Source organism: Lissotriton helveticus, chromosome 8, assembly GCF_964261635.1.
Source record: "Lissotriton helveticus chromosome 8, aLisHel1.1, whole genome shotgun sequence".
In the NCBI taxonomy this organism is placed as follows: domain Eukaryota; kingdom Metazoa; phylum Chordata; class Amphibia; order Caudata; family Salamandridae; genus Lissotriton; species Lissotriton helveticus.
Genome location: NC_136069.1, coordinates 355609916 through 355630129, shown reverse-complemented (window position 1 = coordinate 355630129; position 20214 = coordinate 355609916). Strand labels below are relative to the sequence as shown.

The following is a 20214-nucleotide window of genomic DNA, read 5'->3' as shown; positions in this document are numbered from 1 at the left end:
GTGCTGACCGACGCTCCCCACAGGCCTTGGTGCACCTGGACCTGTCGGCCGCATTTGACACGGTCGACCACAACATCTTGATCGACCGTGTCGGACAGGCCGGCATACGGGGCACGGCGGCTGGCTGGTTGAGCTCTTTCCTGGAAAACCGCACGCAGGCTCTACGCCTCGGAGATTTAACTGGCACCAGGCAATCCATCACTTGCGGAGTGCCACAGGGCTCTTCCCTGTCACCCCACCTATTCAACTTATACATACTCCCTCTGATCCAGACTCTTAGAGACGAACAGGTGAGGGTCTACAATTATGCCGATGACTTACAGCTACTTTTCACTATCGACAATACTGAAAACTCTATCCTGCATTTCCAGTCAACCAGGAGGTTCATAAAATCTTGTATGGACCAAAACCAGCTGAAACTGAACCCAGGGAAAACGAGCTGGTTCTTACTGGGGACAGCGTCAAGCATTGGGGCCCTCACTACTGGCCCCCGGACTTAGGTCAAGCCCTGATACCCTCCCTGTCGTCCAAAACACTTGGAGTCATCGTGGACTGTGATCTCTCATTAAAGGCACAAGTGGGCCAGGTGGTCTCCAAGTGCTTTTTCCAGTTTAAAAAAATCCGCAAGGTTCGGCGTCTTCTCACGCTCGAGGCAATCACCCAGGTCGTGATTGCCACTGTTCTGTCCCATCTGGACTATGCGAATGCCATCTATCTAGGTCTTCCCAACTACCTATCTAAACGTCTCCAGATGGTACAGAACTGTGCCGCGAGACTAATCCTGATCAAACCGAGGCGACAGGCAGCTTCTCACCTACTCAGGAAATTGCATTGGCTTCTAGTCACCCAGCGCTGTGCATTCAAAACCGGGTGTATGATATTTAAGTCCTTGCACTGTAAAAGCCCCAAATTCATCGACCTACTAATCACCAGATACACACCACCCCGCAACCTACGCTCACTCCATCAGGGCCTCCTCCAGACGCCTTCTTTTAAACTTAAGCGCGCTGGAGGTCGTAGGTTTGCAACACTCGCCCCTTGTTTATGGAACACCTTCCCTCTGGAGATTCGGAACTGCCAAGACCTCCTCTCTTTCCGGAAAGCCTTGAAGACCTGGCTCTTCAGACAAGCACTGCAATAATCCTCTTTCCTCATTCATGTCTATGTTACTGTCAATCTTAGCGCCAAGAAACCAATCGGTGATAGTGCGCTCAACAAATATCTTAATACCATAACATAACATAACATATACATATGCAGCCCAATATACACCATACTAGGCTCAAAAACTGCTATTATTGCCTGTAAAATCTTTGCTAAATAAATACATATAAATTACATTATGTGACAATGCAAAGAAGAAAACACTGCCCTGGTTTTCTTTGAAACACACAACCTTTATTTTCAAAGGTAAAACAGGCAGGATCACAGAGGCAGCTTTAGCCTAGATAGGCTGCATAGTAAAAACAGAAAAATCTGGCGCCGTGCCTTTAAGACCTCTGTGAGCCTCCAGGCTCCCATCATGCACCACAGGTGACAGTTAGGTCAGTTCTTTTTTCCGGCTCCTTTTGTGAGGATCCTGGAGCATTGAGCTCGCCAGTTGGTGATATTTTTTCACTTTCTTCTGGTTTTTCTCAAATTTTTTCATCTTTACTCGACGTCTTTAGTCATTATCTGACTAATCCAACAATTTTTTGCTGTTTTTTGGCTATTTTTCCAGTCATAATGCCGGCCTTATTTGTTAAGTTTCCGGCCTGTGGTAAAAAAATGGCCAAGACAGACCAACATTCGGTCTGTGTAGCTTGTCGCAAGCCAGAACTCTGCTACCACTGCAGCAAGTTGTCAAATAGAACTTTGAGAGAGATAGAAGAGTAGGTTTCAGTCCCTGCATGACAGAGGAGAAACTGTGAGTGGAAGAGAAGAATTTCATTCCAGGAAGCCTTCTTCTCAGCACAAAGAGCGCAAGGACAGAGGGGAGAAGAGAAAACATCGGTCTCCTTCAACTCAGAGGGACAGATCTACTTCTAAGGTACCTGTGTGCTCAAAATTAGCATCGAAATCACTGTCGCGGTGTCCGTCGACGTCGAAACATCCCTCGCCGTCGAAGAAGAATTCGCCGTCGAAGCAAGGTGAGAAGAGACATGAGTGTAGGCGGTCCAGGTCTGGCTCCCCTACGACTGTGAGAGGGCGGGACTCGCCGTCGTCTCATCGCCGTCGACGGTCGCCGCCGAGAGGCTCGAAACTTCAGTCTAGGTCGCTGTCGAGAGGTGCCATGACGTCGACGTCGAACCGGGCAGTAGAGGTTTCGACGTCGAAGAGCCCAAGTCATGTGGCGTTGAGGCACACGACGCCGAGAAAATCATTGCAGTTGAGGCGCATGACGTCGACGCCGAAGAGACCATCGTCGCCGAGGAGGTCGCCGCCGAGGAGGTCGCCGCCGAGGAGGTCGCCGCCGAGGAGGTCGCCGCCGAGGAGGTCGCCGCCTAGGAGGTCTCCGCCGAGGAAGTCGCCGCCGAGGAGATCGCCGTCGAGGAGATCGCCGTTGGAAAAGTCGACGTCGAGGTCTCCTGCAGCTAAGAGGCCTAGAACGGTGTCCAAAGACCAATCTAAGGTTTTTATTGTGTCTTCTGGGAGTTCCTCTTCCTCCCCTGGGCTGCGGATTGTGCAAATCTCTCCAGAGCCCTCAAGAGCACCTTCACCTACAGGGGCTAATATCTCGCCACGATGGCTGGGGGAGATCAGAGACTGGAAGATAAGGAGGATTAACCTTCCAAGGTCTTATTCCAGGTCTCCTGTGTCTGTAAGACCTACTTCGAGATCAAGATCGCCCCTAATACAGCTGGTGCAGTCTCCGAGAAGACGTGAGCGTACTCCTCTGAGAAAGTCTCCATCAGAGAGGAGGCGGACTTCACCCTCTCCTAGGTCTTCGCGTCACCGTTCTTCTAGGAGACGCGATGCTAGATCCTCGACAAGGTCTACAAATTCGAAGAGGAATTACTCACCGACGCTGTCATCAACCCCTCCAAGTAGGATATCACCGATTGATGACGTGATTATCTTTAATGAAGTTCTCTGTCGTGGAGCAGCAAAACTTAATATCGAGATGCCGGTCTCTACTTCCAAGACAACGGTCATTTTCGAAACGTTACATCAGAAATTATCATCAAGGCCTTTACTTCCTCTGGTTCCAGGTCTGTTGGAGCCTGCGGAGCACAAGTTCTTAACTCCTGCATCTTTGGGAGCGGTTCCTTCGCAGATCGCAATGAAGTATAAGGCTCCGGTCAATGATCCGTTATTTCTGAGGTCGAGCCGCAACCTAATTCGGTCATCGTCTCAGCGGCACGTAAGAATCAGACAGGAGCGACGTCATCCTCTGTGCCTCCTTATAAAGACAGCAAAGCTATGGACTCAGTAGGGAAGAAAATGTGTGCCACCTCTGCTTCCTACATGAAGGTCGCCAGCGCCTCCGCTTTACTGGGTCGCTATGACCGCGCACTCTGGAATTCCTTGTCTCGGTTTACAGAAAAACTTCCCAAAGAAGACAAGCATGATTTTCTTGAAATTCTTCATGAAGGTGGGCTAGTGGCTAACCAGGTGATTAGCGCAGCTGCTGATGCTTCCGACCTGTCTACACATGGTTACGCTCATGGACTCTTTGCCAGGCGCTCAGCTTGGCTAAGGCTTACGGGTCTTAAGCCTGAAGCGCAACACCGAATACTTAATCTGCCGTCTAATGGAAAATCGCTCTTTGGCTCTCATGCTGACGATGAGATGTCGAGAATGAAGAGAGAGCTTGATACTGTGAGAGCTGTTGGTCTCGAAAAGAGAAAGGACTTTAAGAAAAAATACCGTCCTTACGATCGGAGACAGAACCAACAGAGGGTTCAAACCCCTCAATGGTCATCACAGCAGAATCAGGGAAGATCTCAGTTCTCCCAGCATCTTCCTGGTAGAGGAAGGGGTGGCATTTCCAGACAGTCTGCACCTGGAAACAAGCAGCAACAACAAAAACAGTGAGTTTTTGCTTCCCCTGAGCCCGTTACCCACTCCGGTGGGGGGGGAAGTGTTCGTTATTGCCTGGAAGAGTGGAAAAACATCATAATCGACAAATGGGTGCTGAATATTGTAAAAAATGGATATACAATCAGGTTCAAGTCTCCTCCACCTTCCATTCCTCCTCAAAAGACTTTGATCCATCGACTTCATCTTTTGAAGCAGGAGGTGTCTGCATTAATCCTAAAGAAGGCCATCGAGGAGGTCCCGAGGACGCAGCGTCGACAAGGCATTTACTCCCGATATTTTCTAGTTCCAAAGAAAGGTCCAAACAAGGAGTTCAGGCCCATACTAAATCTCAGGCGCCTCAATCAATTCATTTGGCGAGAAAAGTTCAGAATGCTGGCGTTACATCAAATAATTCCACTGTTGCATCAAGGGGATTGGATGTGCTCTATAGATCTTCAAGATGCTTATTTCCACATCCCCATCGCCCCAAAGCATCGGAGGTTTCTAAGGTTTTGCATGCAAACCAGCCATTACCATTTCACAGTCTTGCCCTTCGGGCTAAAGTCAGCTCCTCGCACCTTCTCAAAGTGCATGGCAGTCGTAGCGGCTTTCCTAAGGAAGAGACATATTTTCGTCTATCCCTATCTAGACGATTGGCTGCTAAAGAGTGCGTCTCCGATTCTGCTTCAGCAACATCTCACGTTCTGCATACATCAGCTGCGGAGGCTTGGCCTACACGTAAACTTCAAAAAGTCTATCCTCAATCCCACGCAGAGGATACACTTATCTGGGCGCACTTCTGGATTCAAAGGACGCAAAAGCGTATACTTCGGAGGAGAGACTATCCTCCATTCTCCTCAAGTGTCAAACTGTACTAAAGATTCCTCGACCAACAGCCAGACAGATCTCGTCTCTGCTAGGGTCCATGGCATCTTGCATTTTCCTCGTTCCGAACGCCAGGCTGCACATGAGACCTCTGCAGCAGTCTCTGGAGGATCAGTGGTCCCAGTTTTCAAACCATTGGGAGGACAAACTGTCACTACCCCTGTCAGTGCGGATCTCCATTCGATGGTGGATGCAGCACAGTCATCTGGTAGTGGGAGTGCCTTTCCAAGAGGACATGCCCAGACGATCGCTGGTGACCGATGCGTCCCTTCAGGGATGGGGCGCCCATCAGGGGTCCCTTCAAGTTCAAGGAGTGTGGTCAGAGAAAGAAAGACTGTATCATATAAACATGTTGGAACTCAGAGCTGGCCATCTAGCTCTCAAGGCTTTCTTTCCCGCGATCAAGACATCCTCCCTGCTTGTTCAAACAGACAACACAACAACGATGTACTATCTGGACAAGCAGGGCGGAAGGAGATCCAGACCTCTGTCGCTGGAAGCGCAAGCAATCTGGAAGTGGCTTCTGGCTCGGGGTATGAAAATTTCAGCTGTCCATCTGCCGGGTGTCCTCCACATCCAAGCAGACGACCTAAGTAGACACTTCGCAGAAGCACACGACTGGGTCTTAAAAGACGAAGTGATAAGAGATGTCTTCCAGTCCTGGGGGTCACCAGAAATCGATCTCTTTGCGGACACCGAAAACGCAAAATGCCGCGTCTTCGTGTCCAGGTACCCACAACGAAGGTCCAAGGGGAATGCTCTATGGATGGACTGGTCAGAGACATTACTCTACGCTTTTCCTCCGATTCCACTCATTCCCTTGGTGATCAAGAAGCTGTACAAGTCCAAGACAGACATGATCCTGGTGGCTCCGGATTGGACTCGCCAATGGTGGTACCCCGATCTCCTGTATCTATCCAAAGTACCGCACAGGAGGCTTCCTTGCTGTCCGGATCTGCTGACCAGAGAGAACGGCAGGGTGTTCCACCCCAACCTGCCGTCCCTGAAGCTAGCAGTATGGTTCCTGAGTTCATCCAGTATGGACATCTAGGCCTCTCGCAGGACTGTATGCACATTTTAAGAGAGGTGAGGAGAGCTTCTACAAGAAAGTCTTATGCTTTCAAGTGGAAGCGGTTTTTCATGTGGTGTGCTGCTGAAGGTCATGATCCTATACGAGATCAGGAACAGGTACTGTTACCATACTTACTTTCTTTGGCCAATGCAGGTTTACAATATTCCTCTATAAAGGTCCATCTGGCAGCGATAACAGCATATCGAAAGTCCCCTACCCAGGTTTCTTTCTTTCAAATGCCAGTTGTGAAGGATTTTCTGGAGGGTCTCAAGAAAGTGTATCCTCCCGTGAGGGCTCCCTCTCCTCCTTGGGAGCTGAATGTGGTTTTGTCTAAATTGATGGGTCCTCCATTCGAACCTATTCATAAGGCCTCCCTTCAACATCTGTCGTGGAAGGTGTCCTTCCTTGTAGCTATCACTTCTGCGCGCAGGGTGAGCGAGATTCAGGCCTTTTGTGCTACAGAACCCTATCTCGTTTTCCATGCGAATAGAGTGGTGCTTCGGACTCATCCAAGATTCCTTCCTAAGGTAGTCTCGGATTTTCACATTAACCAGTCAGTTACACTGCCTACGTTTTTTGCTAATCCGAACACTCCAGCTGAAAAAGCTCTACACTCTTTGGATTTAAAAAGAGTTTTGAAGTTTTATCTTGATAAAACTAAGAGTGTTAGAAAGACTGATAATCTGTTTGTGAACTACGGTCCTCTGAATACGGGCTTGCCTGCGTCTAAGAGGTCCATTGCTAGATGGTTTGTGTCATGCATTACGCTATCTTATCAGTGGGCATGGAAACGGCTCCCGTGCAAACCGAGAGCGCATTCCACTAGAGGAAGGCTGCTACTATGCAATGCTTAAAATTTTTCCTGTTCATGAAATTTGTAAGGCAGCTACGTGGCGTTCGGTTTATACCTTTGCTCGCCATTACTGCCTTGATTCTGATACTCAGGCGGATGCTCAAGTTGGTCAAGCATCCCTGAGGAATTTGTTTGGGTAATATATATAGTAGTGTACTGTTTAGAGAGTCTGGTATTGTCCGCAGGGTATGGGATGGGCTTGCTACTCTATTCAGTGCTTATGACTATTGATGAGTATCCCCTGGAAGAGAAGGATTAGTTACTTACCTGTAATCCTAGTTCTCTTCCAGGGGTATACTCATCAAAGTCATAAGCAACCCACCCTCCTCCCCGGGCGAATACCAGAGCTGTCTATTTTACATGTTACCCATGCGGTTATCACACTGTTATAGGCCGTCCAAAAGAACTGACCTGACTGTCACCTGTGGTGCATGATGGGAGCCTGGAGGCTCACAGAGGTCTTAAAGGCACGGCGCCAGATTTTTCTGTTGTTACTATGCAGCCTATCTAGGCTAAAGCTGCCTCTATGATCCTGCCTGTTTTACCTTTGAAAATAAAGGTTGTGTGTTTCAAAGAAAACCAGGGCAGTGTTTTCTTCTTTGCATTGTCATATAATGTAATTTATATGTCTTTATTTAGCAAATGTAAAGATTTTACAGGCAATAATGGCGGTTTTTGAGCCTAGTATGGTGTATATTGGGCTGCATATGTATATGTATATGCATATTATCTATATATATATGGTTATTTTATGTGTATTTATATGTATTTATATATATATGTAGATATATGCATATTATTGGCTATTGCTCCGGGGTCCCGCACTTGGTATACCCCTGGAAGGATTACAGGTAAGTGACTAATCCTTTTGCAACACCCTCACATTGAAATGGGGGTGGGGGACCTAAAGTAAAACCTATAGAAAATATTAATTACATTATTTAAACTAGTTACCACAAGGAGTTCTCACCCACTAAGGCCAGTATACCATTGTAGGTTAGATGCCTTGTTTGGATTGGTTCCTGACACCATTTAGGCACTCCAGGATGTTCCACTTTATGAGGATGATGATGAAGTGTACATTTTCTGTCGCCCTCATCACACGGAGGCTATCCTTTAGCACGACCTACAAAAATACCAGTGGAATAGTTTCTTCTCTTGAGACAGCTTTGGCCTTACCGCCATAGCTCCCAACTGAGAAGAATGCTTACTTCGAAGTTGTAATCTGCAGAGCTGAAGTAGATTTGAGTGAACTTCTCATGTGCTAAAGTCCAAATTAGATGTTGCACTGTTACTCTGCAATCTGACATGCTTGATCCCTATCCAAGTGCAAAAACAACAATTGATGGACAGAATGCAGAACAATGTCATACATTCACCCCAGTACAGAGATCTGGGCCTAAATCCATCGTTTTTTTTTGCACTCCACACCACCCCAGGTCAGACATGGCTATAAGCAAATCAGCCTTGGCCCTGTGCCTCTTGGGATCAGTCCATCCTGAACTGCCAAGCCATATCTTTCCTGGACCGGAATCAAGCATCCAAAGACCGGTTTCTGGCTATCAGCCTTCAGCCTGGATAGCTTGACTCCAGTGGTGTGGAGAGCATGGGACTCACGTCTGAGCATACCCATCCCACTCGGGGTGACAAATGCAATAACAACAATTGATGGACAGAATGCAGAACAATGTCATACATTCACCCAAGTACAGAGATCTGAGCCTAAATCCATAGTTTTTATGCACTCCACACCACCCCAGGTCAGACATGGCCATATGCACATCAGCCTTGACCCTGTGCCTCATGGGAACAGTCCAGCCCGAACTGCCAAGCCATGTCTTTCCTGGACCGGAATCAAGCATCCAAGGACCGGTTTCTGGCTATCAGCCTTCATCAGCCTGGATAGCTTGACTCCAGTGGTGTGGAGAGCATGGGACTCACGTCTGAGCATACCCATCCCACTCGGGGTGACAAATGCAAAAACAACAATTGATGGACAGAATGCAGAACAATGTCATACATTCTTCCCAGTACAGAGATCTGGGCCTAAATCCATCGTTTTTTTTGATAGCCAGAAACCGGTCCTTGGATGCTTAATTCCGGTCCAGGAAAGACATGGCTTGGCAGTTCGGGCTGGACTGTTCCCATGAAAGATTAAAGATGCTGACACACCTTTGACGTGTGTGCTTACATACGACCCCAAAGCGAATAAAGTTAAAAAATTGATCCAAAAACATTGGACACTGATTGAACATCTAGGAATCAAAAAACCCTTATTCGCTTTCAAAAAAGGCAAAAATATTAGACAATCCTTAGTCAGAGCAGCGAGAGAAGAAGACACCACACCTAAAGATTTAAGAGCACTTCTTAAATTACCACCTGTAATAGCACATTATAGATGCCAAAATTGTGTGGCGTGTAATCTAACTACAGATGCCAAGGAGGTCGAAATAAATAGTGTAAAGCATTATCACAAAAGTTTTTCGAATTGCAACACAAAAAATGCAGTATACTGTATTAAATGCCCGTGCAATAAGGCGTATATTGGACAAACAACTCAAATAGTAAAAAAGCGCATTCTCCAACATAAATCAAGGGTGAAATGTAAAGTCCAGGGAGCACCTCTAGTCCAACATTTTGAAACTTACCAACATACGGAGAATGACATTGCGTGGACAGTCCTGTGTGTGTTAAGTAAAGGCAAACCAGAAGAAATAGAATTCAAATTAAATAGGCTAGAGGCCAGACTAATCGAAAAATACAAGACAGCATCCAATGGTTTAAATGATAGAGATGATAGAGATGAGATTTGGGCTCTGATATAGAATGTCCTGTGAAAAGGATGCACAACAGAGAAAAAGATTTTGACATTGATATAGAATTCCCTGTCATTAGGCAGTATTCTGTTTTGTTTCTGTATTCAATCAACTGTATCAAAGATATAGAATTGGCTGCTAATTGACATAATTTGACATGTTTTTATGCTGGTTCTGTATCCATTTAACTGTAACACTGACATTGAATATTATGTGATATTTCTCACTACGTTCAAATGAGTTTGAACAAATTTGTTTTTAATGAGAGGAGTGGCAGCCCCTGCTGAAGTTGGTGATGGCTTATCTATATTTATTTTTTCTTTTTATTTGCACTTGAAACTTGATAAGGTTTGGTACTAACGCGCTTTGGCTTTTCGTTTTATTTATTTTAATGTCTGAATGCAGCTTGCCGTTTTAAAATCAGACGTAGTATTAGGAGGGAAAGAGACCGAGAACGTAGGTCCGTAGTACTTGTCCGTGTAACCGGATATTCCCCTAAGAGCAGTCTTTCCTCTATGTCCAGGGCAGGGTGATTTAACTTTCACGTCACGTGACCGGCGTTGCACGCCACAGATCGATCATGGCGGTGGATTGAGGAGATGTCGAATAAACGCTTGGATTAATGAGCAGCGACGGATTAACTAGGTAAGCAGTACTACGCGGACCATTAGTTAGAGGGAGTTCACTCAGGGACTATAGTTTGAGTAGGTGATTTAGTGAACCGAGATATAGTGCCTCACGGTAATTTTTTATTATTCAGAAACCTGCGGAAAATAGAAAATAGAAGTGATTGCCCCCTCGGATTCGTTTGGAGTTGGGTCTGCATTTACTAGGTAAGAATTCCTACCCCTATTACTAGACCATAAGGCTACTGGATTAGGTGGGTAGATGTAAATGGGAAAACTGATGTATGTTTCCATTTGTAATATAGGGAGCGGCCTTTATAACAGCGGTAGAGGATATTCGGACAGGACATACTTTTTGGAATAAAGAAGCCCCCTACCCCCGTTCTTTCTCGGTAAGCATTTACAATGTAGAACCAGATGTAATTCTTATTGGGTCCCGTTGAGAACGACATAGTTATGAGATTCATTTCATTACCCTGATTTCAGAGGGTTGGAATAGTGCACTGAGAAAAGAACTGCGCCGTGTGTTGTCTTCATTTCGGTTGGATTTCACTCATTACGGTAACAGATTCCCTCGCGTTTTCTTGGCTCTTAGTCGTTTCATTAGTCACATTAGAGTATTTATGGAGATAGAGACATGGTGATGGAAGAATTTAAGTTGTTTTCTATCTTTATTTTCTCTGCATCACACCTCTGGGTATAGCTTATAGTGATAATTTGGTAGAGATATTTTGGATATTTATGAATATGCACGGTGTTTGGTAATTGTTTGTTTCACAACAGGGTGTCATGTATGTAAGACTGGATTGGATTTTGGGATAGCGGCTGACCACTGTGAAAGATAAGATATATATAAAATGTGAATATGTAAAATATGTAAATATGTATTTATCCCTTTCTCTGAGCCTATTTTCAGTTTTGAAGGTATGTAGTTATACACTATTTCTTTGATACTTTTTTAGATGGATCATTATTAGCCCTTGTCCTGATGAGGCCCGAATTGAATGGGCTGAAACGCGTCGACACCCATGAAAAGACACCAGTATTAAAAATAGTTTACTTTGTGAAAATATATATTTAAAAGAGTACAATAAGAAGATAGGTCGAAAGAATATAGACCTTGTCTGCTCTTTTGTTGATTTCTGGTTAGATCTTAATGCATAGAAATGCTTAGTTATACATGTTTATAGCATCCTTTATTTTCAAAAATGGTGGGCTAACATGTTTTGAAAAAATATGTGTGTATATATATATATTTGTATAGAAATATTGTGTGTATATATATGTTTATTTTGTGATTGTACCTAAATACTGTTTGGAAAATTAATAAGTCGTTGTGGTACATAATTGTTCTAATTTTTCAAATCATACACAAAAATAAAGCATAAGTTGGAAATTGGTGTTTTGAGTTGGAACTGGGTATGGGTACATAAATGATGCAAAATTTATTTGCTTGGAAATGATTAATAAAGGGGGTGGTGATGGACAGAGTATCTGAATTAAGCAGAACACTCCTACCCAGTCAAAAGATGAGGGCTTGATCCATCACCGTTTTTTAGCTCACTGCACCATCCCAGCTCAGAACCTGGCTACATGCAAATTAGTCTGACCCTGGCCCAGTGCATCATGGGAACAGGGCAGACCAAACTACCAAACCAATTCTATACTGGAAAGGAAACAATGAAACAAGCTTCCGGGGAAGCTTGTTTCCTTTCCAGACTAATTTGCATATAGCCAGGTTCTGAGCTGGGATGGGGCAGTGAGCTAAACAACGGTGATGGATCAAGCCCTGATCTTTGGACTGGGTAAGAGTGGTCTGCTTAATTCAGACACTCTGTTCATCACCACCCCCTTTTCTGAATCGTTGGAAATGATTAATGGCATGCTGAAGGAGATAATTTATATTGCGCTTTCATAAATAGATTTTGAGAATCAGACCAGAGGCATCGTTAGACTTTAGACTGGACTGTTCCCATGAGGCACAGGGTCAAGGCTGATTTGCATATGGCCATGTCTGACCTGGGGTGGTGTGGAGTTCAAAAAAACGATGGATTAGGCCCAGATCTCTGTACTGGGGTGAATGTATGACATTGTTCTGCATTCTGTCCATCAATTGTTGTTTTTGCATTTGTCACCCCGAGTGGGATGGGTATGCTCAGGCGTGAATCCATGCTCTCCACACCACTGGAGTCAAGCTATCCAGGCTGATGAAGGCTGATAGCCAGAAACCGGTCTTTGGATACTTGATTCCGGTCCAGGAAAGACATGGATTGGCAGTTCGGGCTGGACTGTTCCCATGAGGCACAGGGTCAAGGCTGATTTGCATATGGCCATGTCTGACCTGGGGTGGTGTGGAGTGCAAAAAAACGATGGATTTAGGCCCAGATCTCTGTACTGGGGTGAATGTATGACATTGTTCTGCATTCTGTCCATCAATTGTTGTTTTTGCATTTGTCACCCCGAGTGGGATGGGTATGCTCAGACGTGAGTCCCATGCTCTCCACACCACTGGAGTCAAGCTATCCAGGCTGATGAAGGCTGATAGCCAGAAACCGGTCCTTGGATGCTTGATTCCGGTCCAGGAAAGACATGGCTTGGCAGTTCGGGCTGGACTGTTCCCATGACGCACAGGGTCAAGGCTGATTTGCATATGGCCATGTCTGACCTGGGGTGGTGTGGAGTGCAAAAAAACGATGGATTTAGGCCCAGATCTCTGTACTGGGGTGAATGTATGACATTGTTCTGCATTCTGTCCATCAATTGTTTTTGCATTTGTCACCCCGAGTGGGATGGGTATGCTCAGACGTGAGTCCCATGCTCTCCACACCACTGGAGTCAAGCTATCCAGGCTGATGAAGGCTGATAGCCAGAAACCGGTCCTTGGATGCTTGATTCCGGTCCAGGAAAGACATGGCTTGGCAGTTCGGGCTGGACTGTTCAGATGAGGCACAGGGTCAAGGCTGATGTGCATATGGCCATGTCTGACCTGGGGTGGTGTGGAGTGCATAAAAACGATGGATTTAGGCCCAGATTTCTGTACTGGGGTGAATGTATGACATTGTTCTGCATTCTGTCCATCATTTGTTGTTTTTGCGTTCGTCACCCCGATTGGGATGGGTATGCTCAGACGTGAGTCCCATACTCTCCACACCACTGGAGTCAAGCTATCCAGGCTGATGAAGGCTGATAGCCAGAAGCCGGTCCTTGGATGCTTGATTCCGGTCCAGGAAAGACATGGCTTGGCAGTTCGGGCTGGACTGTTCCCATGAGGCACAGGGTCAAGGCTGATTTGCATATGGCCATGTCTGACCTGGTGTGGTGTGGAGTGCACAAAAACGATGGATTTAGGTCCACATCTCTGTACTGGGTTGAATGTATGACATTGTTCTGCATTCTGTCCATTAATTGTTGTTTTTGCATTTGTCACCCCAAGTGGGATGGGTATGCTCAGACGTGAGTCCCATGCTCTTCACACCACTGGAGTCAAGCTATCCAGGCTGATGAAGGCGGATAGCCAGAAACCGGTCCTTGGATGCTTGATTCCGGTCCAGGAAAGACATGGCTTGGCAGTTCGGGCTGGACTGTTCCCATGAGGCACAGGGTCAAGGCTGATTTGCCTATGGCCATGTCTGACCCGGGGTGGTGTGGAGTGCAAAAAAACGATGGATTTAGGCCCAGATCTCTGTACTGGGGTGAATGTATGACATTGTTCTGCATTCTGTCCATCAATTGTTGTTTTTGCATTGATCCCTATCCAAGGGCATAGAAGAGTTCTAAGGGAAACTAAAGTTAGTGCACAAGAGTTTCATCTTTATTCTGTTCTTTGGGATCACTTTCTGGAACAGCGCAAGGTTGCTGCAGAGCCACTGGCATCACCTATTGGCTCACAATAAAAATTACTTTAAATCAATCTGATTGAGAAATCTGCCAATAAATTGTTGACTATCCAGCAGACCGAGCGTTATTGAAGGTAAGTAACTTGTTTCTTACGCTCAGTGGTATGCTATTACACATCTGACTTGTGGGTGTTGGACCTGGCGAAATGCAGCAACAAGCTCAAGTTTGTCCAAATGCCTCCACAAGTACTATCATTAAAAACCACTCACCTACTTCTAGAAATCCTGCAAGCAAAGGTAAGGTCTATGTTTCAAAAGAGGGGCCTTCTAGCCCAATCCCATATCCCATTGATGCAGAGGGTTCTATTCTAGGTTTTTCCTGATCAAAGAAAAATGAGAAAACAGCGACATTTACTGATTCTTCAACAGCTCAACAATATATTTACGGAAGCATTCATTCAGGGTGGCTACTCTGCAACAGTTACTGCATTTACTTCAGGAAGGAGAGCTCATGACTTATCTAAATCTGCAGAATGGCTACTTCCACATATCTGCTCACCCCAAGCATCACAAGTATTGAATATTTGAGAAAAAACAGGTGCCATTACCAATTCAAGGTTCTACCCTTTGGACTCGAATGATACTTTTAAAATGCATGGCACCAGTGGCAGCTTACCCGAGTCACCAATGGAATCGCTTCTTTCCCTTTCTGGACTATTGCTTACTCAAGGGGAAGACTTTGTCCAAATAAGAGAGACACACTAGAGACTGTACGCATCTTTTCAACAAGTAGGACCTCTCGGTCAATACAGCCAAATCTCATCTGCAGACCGACACTTCCATTCAATTCCTGGGCACCACCCAGAATATAAAATCCGATAAGGCCATTCCATGTGATAAGAATGCTTTGCTTACAGTCCCTCACACAATAGGTGCAGAGACTGATTACATTTGTCAGACTCTTCAAATATTTATTGGTGATGATGTCTTTGTGTATCTTAATGACCCTGTTTTGGAGTTTAAAAATGCATCCTCTGCAAGAGGAGCTAGACTCTCAGGGCTTTAATTTATGCCTCCTACGACCAAATTCTAGTGTCAAGCAAGACCGAAGATGATTTAGGATGGTAAACAATAAGGTACAACCTTGTAAAATGACTGTGCTCCCAGCCTTGAGTAACCCATTTTTTCTGGACCACTCAAGCATCTCTGTAACGTTGGGGCACCACCTTCAAGATATGGAGTCATGAGGTCATTGGTCTATTCAGCATAAAATAATCATCCTAGAACTCGGAGCAGTTTAACAGAAGTTATAAAGTATTTTCTTCTAAGACTACAAAGCATGCCAGTAGTAAAAGAACGGACAGTAAGACCACCATGATTTATACATTCGTGCAGAGGGGTCTGAACCCTGGTCTGGTATTGGATAAAGCACAGGTTCTCTGGGATTGATGATACACAACAGAATTTGTGAGAGCTCCTCACCTTCAGGGGCAGATGCAGTTATTCCTTCAAATGGGAATTAAATCGGGGCTGATTCATTGGTCGACCGCTACGGTGGAGTTCCACGCCTCCACGTAGCCCGAGGTTTCCTGGTTCTGGCTCCTCCCCCTGACCACGAGTCTGATGGCGACTGTCAGTGTTTGGCGTGCTGCTCGCTACTACCGTGTGCAGCGCCTCTGAGGCTTTGGCGGCGGAGCTGAATGCGTGCCATTTCCCGTTACCTGTGGCCGAGGAGTTCAACTGTATGGGGCCCGAGCTGAGCCTGTTTCTGTGTCGGTCTCACTGGATGTGAGGTGAGAGGTGAGAGGAGTTGCTCCCTACTTTACGAGACAGACTCGGATGCATGGATACACTGTATCAGGCCGGCAGGATCAAGTAGATACTTTTCTCATCTCTGCTAACAATGTTTGAGAACAAGCAGATTGCCTCTGTTTCCATTGACTTTTGCTGACCTCTCGAGCACTTATCTGCCAGCTGCCAGCTCTTTTTCATCGAGACGCCTGATCTTTTGTTATTGATGTATTAAAAGCTACCCTGCAGCCGCATAAAGTATTGCACAGAAACTCGCAATTTTGCAAATCCGCAGACTGGATGTTGACGGACGAGCCTTCAGTTCTCTCTTCTTTTTGGCGCTGCTTTTTTGGTCTCTGAGGTGCACAGTAATAATCACTTTTCTAAGCAAACACGTACTTAGAGGAGAGCTTGGAGAGAAACTTTAAACACAGTTGTTGATTGGTGATCAGTTGTGCAGTTTTCTATTTTTGGTGGCCTTGTACCGCATTATAACGGATCTGGGCTTTACTATATCAGCGCAGAACTGAAGAAGTTATCCTCGCTATTTTACTGCTGGTAATGTGGAGAAAGCTGGTAGGGCGCTTCCTACTTGCCCCTCCTCCCTGCTCTTCTACGCTCTACGCCTTTGCGCCCTTACTCTCCATACTGTCTGCATATTACCCCTGCGGCCCATCCAAGCGCCGTGCTGAGAGTCCTTCTGCCGCTGAAGCTGTCTATAATTAGGCAGCGGCTGCAGTTTGGGTCAACTTCAAGTTCCAGCATACCTTGCAGCATACCTTGCAGCATTGCAGTGGACAAGTGCAAGAGGGTAGCAGGTGGAGAGTATAAAGTTTGGCCCCTTTTTTTTTCTCGTAAAAACAGCTGAAAGATGGGGAAACAACTAACCGTACGTGCGAAGGCGCGAATTCGTCGCCAGCAAATGAAAGACGCTGATATTGCTAAAAACGCAGATGCAGATACAGGGGCCGATATCTCGGAAAACTCTGGGAAAGAGGAAGAGGAGTCTCCAGAATCACTTCCTATCACTGATGTAGGGAACAATTTAGCATCAGGGACATCTGCCATGGCTATCAATAACCTTGGAACTACATCAGTAGAGTTGATTGAATTACCACCCTCTCCTCAAAATGGCGCACAGGTATCTAAAGACGGGATGATTCCGGCAGTCACTAAAACTACCAAAATTTCTAAACAATTTCCCTTATTTGATAGGAAAACCATTGTTTCGACATCTTTTTCTCCTATACCATCTGTCTCAGGAGTGACATCTTGCCCCTTATCTGAAACCTCAGCTGTAGATGCTACTGGAGCCTTGGGTGCCACTGGAGCTCCTACACCTGCCTCTAAAACCTCTGGTCTGTTATCCAGTTCTATTGATTTGGTCGAATTGGAAAAGAGTATAGAAAACCAAGTGACTGCAGTGTTACATACTGATCATGTATCCCCTCCTTTCACTGATTCCCCAAGCCCAATTTTAGAGATGGGAACTGAGACCACAGGAGAGTTTCAGATTTCAGTCAAAGATATGCTAAATATGATACTTGGTGAAGTGAGGGAAATGAAGCAGTTTCAAAGGACCGAACTCGCTGTTATCAATCAACGTTTAGATAAAATTGAAGAATCTATGTCCTTCCTCCCGTTCGATTACAAGAGGCCGAAACCAGGATATCAGGCCTGGAAGATCACATGACTGAAGTGAGAAAGGAGGTCAAAAGCTGCTCTATTAATTCAAAATCATTGGAATCTAAGCTTGACGACTTGGAAAATTATAATAGGAGATCAAATCTCAGAATTGTTGGAGTTCCTGAGAGAATTGAGGGATCAGATATGAAACAATGGATTACTTCTTTTTTTCTTCACGAGGTTATACCAGAATATAAAGGAGATCTTACGATCACTCGTGCACACCGAGTCCCGGCGCAGCCCCTTACAAATTCTACACTTCCTCGCACTATTCTGGTGAATTTCGCTGATGTTCGTGTCAAAGAGATAATCCTCGCTGAGGCCTTTAAACAAAGACAATTTGCAGCAAATGCCACCATGAAATGCAGGTTTTTCTCAGACATGTCCGCTGCGGCGGCCAGGAGGAGAAAGGAATTTGTAAAAATTCTACAGCTGTTTAAAGATAAGGGTGCTCAAGCCATGATTGCCCAGCAATCAAAGTTAAGAATTTACTTGCTGGTCAGGCAGGTTCAAATCTTCCTCACGGATTGATTTCTTCCTGGCTTCTCGGTAATTAAAATTCTCTTATCAAAGAATTCTTCATAATGGTTTTTCAGACCATGCAATGCTGATAGCCGAGTTTGTACTGGGAGAAGATTCTAGAACTCCGAAGCGATGGATATTTAATAAACTATACCTACAAGATAACGATTGGGTTAATTGTCTTAAAATAGAAATCTCAGATTTTATAGCCTGTAACTCTGAAACTGCCCCCCTACATATTTCTTAACCTGGTTGCCGCATTTCGAACCCTCATTGGATTTTGGATTTTAACCCATAGGATTCCTTGTTTCCAAGTGCTGCTAGCGCTGCTAGCGTCCTGAACCTCGCCGGACCCGCTTTGCGGGTCCCGCAGCTCCGTTTGCTTGGAGGCGCCTGTCAGCGTGGGTCTGCTGTTGCTGTGAGGAGGAGCAGGCAGGGCAGAGTGTCGGCGGGGCTGCGAGCAGGCAGGGACTCCAGTGTCCAGGAGCCCCTGCGCGCCCATTGAACACACCTGGGCTGCTCTCCCCGCTGGACACCCCCCCCTGTCCTCCCACCAATTGCCTAGGAGCACCAAGTATATAATTGATTACAATCCCCGCTAAGCGGGAGCGAGCGGGAGCGCGCCGGGAGAAGCCCGGGACAAGGGCGGGACCGTCTGTAGCCGTCCGGGGCCGCTGGAGGCCGAGCTGGGCCATTCCGCTGACGTTTGTATACACCTACCAGTTAGCAGTTAAGTGGGTTCCCAATCTCCTAGAATGCCGGACCACCCTACTAATACTGTCCTGAGGTCCCCAACGGCCGATGCCGGCCAATTAGTTATAGGTCCTTTGGATAAGTTCTTCAATCGCCCTGTCCAGTCAATCGACAAAGAACTATCGCTTGCTGAGAGGCGCGCAGAGCGCAGACTATCAATTGAACTCTTAAAAAACTCTGGGGACAAGCGCTCTGGCCAAATGTATCCTGCTATAGTAACACCATTGTCCTCACTTCATTTACCTGACTTTTCTAATTTGGGTCATGATGCATCTATGAATGGGTCCATTCAGGGTACTGTGGGTGAATTGATCCCTCCCCGTGCAAGCCCCATAGAAACTTCAACCTCCATAACTGAGGTGTGTGCTCCATTGACTAATTCCAAACCAGGTCTTAAAAGGAAAAGCAACAGTACATATAGGAAAAGCTTTCCACCTAAACCACCTTATAAACTCAGGAAAGTTAATAAAAGCTTGTATCCTAGCAAGACAGCCACCGTAGTGAGCCGAGGGGGTGAATCTATACAAGAGGGGGCAACTACACCTTCCGGTAGTACAGATTCTAGTTTTCCCACTTTTATAGATACAGGGACGGTAACGGTAGACACACAGCCATGGCTGACTAGCCTGCTCCCTGAAGTGGAACGGATGTTACGGTCGCTATTGCTTCCATTAGAGGAACGCATTACCAAGCTTACTGACCGCCTAGACCACTTCGAGCAGGCTACACTAGACAATTTCTTTTCGACCAAGGCACTAATAAAAACTCAGTCAAGGCAGGATGGCAACAGCAATTGCCAGATTACTGCTCAAGTTCCATCACATGCTAAGGGACAAAGGGAACATCCCAACTCTCCTCTGTCTGTAAAAACCAACAGTGGGGTGGTAAAGAGACCTCCGAAGTCGCTTAACTCGGCTCCACTGGGGATTGTTGCAAATGCTCCCGTTACTGTAGTACCTGCCCAGTCTGTCGTGCAACAGCCGATGCCTAGCACAAATCCTCCGGTTATTGCAGTGGGAGGAGGAGTGGAGGGCACCAAAAAGGGTACTGCTATATCATCTGCCCCTCTTATCGGAAATCAGCCATCAACGAACAAATTAATACCCCGCCCTGCCCCCTCTGTTCCCAGACCATCCTTACCACCCATGAAAAAGCCACCTCACAAGAAACCCCCCATGAACCTCACCCCAGATTCCTTCCCCTATGTAGCAGTCCTGATTAATGTCCCTCCACTTCCACCTGGACAGAGAGAAACCTTCCAGATGCTTAAAAACAAATCTATGCACTGGTTAAGGGTTAATCGGCCTCTACCTGGGGAAGTTGATGGACTCATACTGGGAGTGAGGCGAATAGATTGGATAGGTTCCACCAC

At 46.0% G+C, this 20214-nt stretch overlaps 1 protein-coding gene and 1 long non-coding RNA gene across 2 annotated transcripts in view; both read left to right on the top strand.

Annotated features, from left to right (window-relative positions):
- Positions 1–20214, top strand: part of HSPH1 (heat shock protein family H (Hsp110) member 1) — a 735818-nt gene that overhangs the window by 397190 nt on the left and 318414 nt on the right. The gene's annotated exons all lie outside the window — the stretch shown is intronic.
- Positions 10159–10588, top strand: LOC144771637 (uncharacterized). Its single transcript, XR_013599405.1, has 3 exons — positions 10159–10273; positions 10389–10461; positions 10560–10588. It is a non-coding gene; the product is annotated as an uncharacterized LOC144771637 (long non-coding RNA).